Source organism: Acinonyx jubatus, chromosome B1 (genome assembly GCF_027475565.1).
Source record: "Acinonyx jubatus isolate Ajub_Pintada_27869175 chromosome B1, VMU_Ajub_asm_v1.0, whole genome shotgun sequence".
In the NCBI taxonomy this organism is placed as follows: domain Eukaryota; kingdom Metazoa; phylum Chordata; class Mammalia; order Carnivora; family Felidae; genus Acinonyx; species Acinonyx jubatus.
Window position 1 is genome coordinate 91,182,211 of NC_069382.1, and position 4,975 is coordinate 91,187,185.

Genomic DNA, 4,975 nt, shown 5'->3' on the forward strand with positions numbered 1-4,975 from the left:
ATGTGATTATTTGTGTAAATATACATATACACACATACTAGACATATGCCTATTATGTTTATATGTATAATACATACATTCACACTTTCATATGGTTGCCAAATAAAGTTTTTCATTAGTGCATCCTCATTGCTACCGCAGTGAACAAAAGACAAAAACTCTTGCACTGATTAAGCTTATATTTAATTATATAGATAAGCAACAAAGTATTTCCAGAACCAAAGGAATGATCAAAAATATAATTACGATTAGCTCCAATTAACAGCTATAAATCATGGAATTACAATGACTTCATTCTTGCTTTGGCAGCACATATACCAAAATTGAAATGATACAGAGAAATAAGCATGGCCCAATGCAAGGCTGAGAAGCAAATTCGTGTTGTTCCATATTAAGAAAAAAAGAAAATGGTAGCTGTATGTGGGGATAGATATTTTCATTAGCTTGATCGTGCCAATTATTTTACAATGCATGTGTATATCAAAACAAGTTGCACACCTGAAATATATACAGTCTTTGTCAATTATACCTCAACAAAGATGAGAAAAAATATTTTACTTATGCTGCTACCACTATTCATTCTGCCATGACAAAGATGGCGTACTAACATTTATATTGTTCCATTTACTATGCTCCTTTACATATGTCATCAGGCTCATATTCTCAACAACCTGATTAGGTATAGATTGTTATTGCCATTTTATTGATAAGAAAAGAAAGGCTCAGAGCTTATCAATGTCTGATATCTATAAGAAGGTAATGGGAAAAGCAGTAAATATAAAGAAAGAGCAATGTCTGTATATAAGACAAATAGTTCAAAAGGCATGTTGTATTTGGATATGTTAGGTGCTAAAAATATAAATATAGATATGATTTTAAGACCTATGTTCTAGATATATATGGAAACAATAATTATGACATAACATAATATATGGTAAGTTATACATTGTTGAAGGTAAATGGAAATGACTTATTACCAAATCCTAATATATACTTAAAAACCTTTTTTAATGTTTATTTATTTTTAAGAGATACAAATGGGGGGTGGGGAAGGGCAGAGAGAAAGGGAGACACAGAATCTGAAGCAGGCTCCAGGCTCCGCGAGGTCAACAGAGAGCCTGACAGGGGGCTTCAGCCCATGAACTGTGAAATCATGACCTGAGCCAAGTCAAGTGCCCCTAACTTAAAATAAAGTCTAAAAAATAATGATGACATTAGTTATTATAACTTTGGTAACTGTACATACTTACTTTTTTTTTTTTAACGTTTATTTATTTTTGAGACAGAGAAAGACAGAGCATGAACGGGGGAGGGTCAGAGAAAGAGGGAGACACAGAATCTGAAACAGGCTCCAGGTTCTGAACTGTCAGCATAGAGCCTGATGCCGGGCTGGAACTCACAGAGGGCAAGATCATGACCTGAGCCGAAGTCGGACGCTTAACCGATTGAGCCACCCAGGCGCCCCATTTTTTTTTTTTAGTTTGAGAGACAGAGACAGAAAGAGAAAGAGAGAGAAAGAGTGCCCAGAGGAGAGGGGCAGAGGGAGAGAGAAAGAATCCTAAGCAGGATTCATGCTCCGCGTGGAGCCCGTCGTGGGTTTTCTTCCCATGATCCTGGAATCATGACCTGAGCTGAAATCTAGAGACGAACACTCAACCAACTGAGGCGCCCCAGTAACTGTACATAGATAATTATATATAATATATATTATATATATATATATACATATATAATATATAATATATATATAAAATTAGATATAGATTAGATAGAGTAGATAAATTATATATATATATATATATATATATAAAATTAGATATAGACCAACTATCAGAGCGCTAAAGAAAGAAAAGAGGTAAGAAAACAGAAAGAGAAAGAGAGGGAAAATACATTACTACTTCTTAACTCAAGTTATTACAAATGATTAAATTTAATAAAGACTAAAATCTTTTACAAAATAATGAAATAAAAAATAATTCAGCTTATTTTTTTCTGAAATTGGGGGTGGTAATTTAATCTTCTGTAGTAATTACAAAGAAGAGAGAGCCACAATTCTTACCAAAATTTTATGGATAGCTGCCAAGTACACTGGCATCTGGTTTACATTGTCTTCCTTTTTGCTTTTGTTTTTTACAGTATTTTAATATCTTTATACTGATAGCTCTTTCAATGATCAATAATTAGAATAACAGGAATAAATTACCAAACACTTGAGTAGCTGACAACATGAAATAGAAATACACACTACAATGAAATAACTAGCATTGGAAAAAATAAAATTATAAAAATTCATTCAAATGATAGAATAGATATAATTAATATCAAGAGAGAAAGATGATAAAACATTTTGACTACTTAAAATAACAAGAGTCTAGAGAAAAAAATTGCTTTTGAGAAAATGCAATTTATTAATATAACTTCCAACTTGAAAAAAGGAATTGTCTGTGTATTAGTAAACTGGACAAAGTGAGAATATCTAGATGCAAACATAAAAAGGTATAAATAGATATAATAGATATTTAGATAGATAGATAACAGATAGATAGATAGATAGCAAAGAGATAGATGGGAATTGGGAGAGGACATTCAGTTATGTGAAAGATAGACATAGAAAGAAAACACTCACAGACTTGGGGTTGTAAAAGTCAGAAGCACTGGATTTATCTCAAGAACTTAGAAAAAGCAGGGGCGCCTGGGTGACTCAATCGGTTAAGCATCTGACTTCAGCTCAGGTCATGATCTCACACACCGTGAGCCCAAGCCCAGTGTCGGGCTCTGTGCTGACAGCTCAGAGCCTGGATCCTGCTTCAGATTCTGTGTCTCCCTCTCTCTCTGCCCCTCCCCTGCTCATGCTCTGTCTTTCTCTGTCTCAAAAATAAATAATAATAAAAAATTATAAAAAGAACTTAGAAAAAGCAACAAAAATTAGGAAAAAAAATGATACATATGTGCACAGTGATTAGGAGCATATTCCAAAAAGAAAGTCCAGAAATCAAGCCAAGAGGTGGTTAGTTCTTTGAAAAGATCAATAAAATTGACAAACTTTCGAGATGGATGTCACCTAAACTTTTGTAATTATTTCCAATATACACATCTATCAACTCATTATGTTTTATATCTTAAACAAATACAATGTTATATAACAAGGAAATCTCAACAAAACTGGACACAACAAACAAAATTGAGAAAACACTGGAAAAATTGTTTTAAAAAAATAAGAGAAGGAACAAATACCAAAAATCAGGACTAAAAATGAGTAGTGATTATACACCAGGTGCCAGCAATCCTTTTTTCCTTTTTTAAAGGATCAGATGGTACATATTTTAGCTTCTTGTTGTCACAACTCAACCTCTTGCTCTAACTACTCAAACTGTTTCTGCTGTTGTGGCTAAAAATAGTTATAGACAATATGTAAATGATTGACCATGGCTATGTTCCAGAACGCTTTATTTATAAAAACTGGCTGACTCACAGGCCACAAGTTGCTGACTGCAGTTTTTTTTTTTTTAAGAGAATTAAAGAGTAATCAATATTGCATGTCAACTATACTCAAAGAGCAAAATTTTTAAAAATTTAAAAATAAAATGAATAGGTTTATTTTTAAGAAATATATAATTCAAGAAACTTATAAACTACTTTTGTGGATAATACATATACTAAAAGATAAATCGGGATATATTAAGACTTTTAGCTCAATAAATTTGAAATGTACATAAAATACACAATTGTCTAGAACATGTATTTTTCCAAAAGTAACCTAAAGTTAAATAGAAAAGCAGAATTGTCTATAGCAAATCCATTCATCTCATAAAGATCATTTCCAACCTTGATGGCTTTACTGGTAGATTGTTCTAAACATGAGACAATAATTCCAATATTACATATAATTTTTTGAGCATAAAGCAGGAAGGAATGTATTCCAATTTTCTTTATTTATTTAATTTATTTTTTAAGACAGAGAGCAGTCAGGGAGGGGCAGAGGGAGACTGGGAGACAGAATCCAAAGCAGGCTTCACACTGTCAGTGCAGAACCCAATGGAAGGCTCAAACTCACCAACTGTGAGATCATGACCGAAGCCAAAATCAAGCATCAGACACTCAACCAACTGAGCCAACCAGGCACCCCATTCTAATTCTTTTTATGAAGCTACACTAACCTTGATATCAAAACTTTCCAGGCTGGTAAAAGAAAATTAAAGTCAATCTAATTTATTTTTTTAAAAAAGAAAATCTTAAAGCGTATCAAGCAGAAATCAACAATGCATTTAAAAAAAAATGTGGCATCATGGACAAAAAGGTTTATTCCAAGAAACCATGGAAAGCAATGGTGGCTTCATACGAAATTATCAATCAATGTGTTGCACTGAAACAAAAGAATTAACAAAATTATAAGCTTACTTTATGCCATGGTCTTAAACAAAATAAACCTTATATTTATCAACCTACAAATAATGGAGAATATGCTGAACTTGATGAAGTCTGTTTTCAAAAATCCTTTGAAAAACATAATACTTAATGATGAAATGCTAAAATATTTCCTTTGAGATTGGGAATAAGATAAACATCAATATCGTAAATAATTCTAAATTTATCATATTGGAGATCTTAGACATGGCGGCAAGATTTTTTAAATTAAGAAAATGATTAGAAAAGGGAGAACAAATGGTCATATCATGGAAGCTATTTTTATGCACACAGAAAATTCAAAGAATCATTGGATATGTTGTGCTAATTAATAACAACTTTTACCAAGATTCTTTGACACAAACTCATATGTGAAAATCAACTGCATTTCTATATATGAGCTACAAACACTAAGTAAAATACCACAGATACAACAATACAATTTTAAAATCAAGTTATTAAGAATAAGTCTAACAAAGTCTTCCAGATCTTCTAGAAAACATCAAAAAGCTTATTGACAATAATTAAAGATGACACAAATGCATTGAGAGTTTTGCCATTATTAGGTTGG

The 4,975-nt window shown here is 32.1% G+C and overlaps 1 pseudogene; it reads left to right on the forward strand.

The window, feature by feature from the left end:
* The first annotated feature begins 297 nt into the window (after nt 1–297).
* LOC113603185 (uncharacterized) lies at nt 298–396 on the forward strand (annotated as a pseudogene).
* Nucleotides 397–4,975: the final 4,579 nt, after the last annotated feature.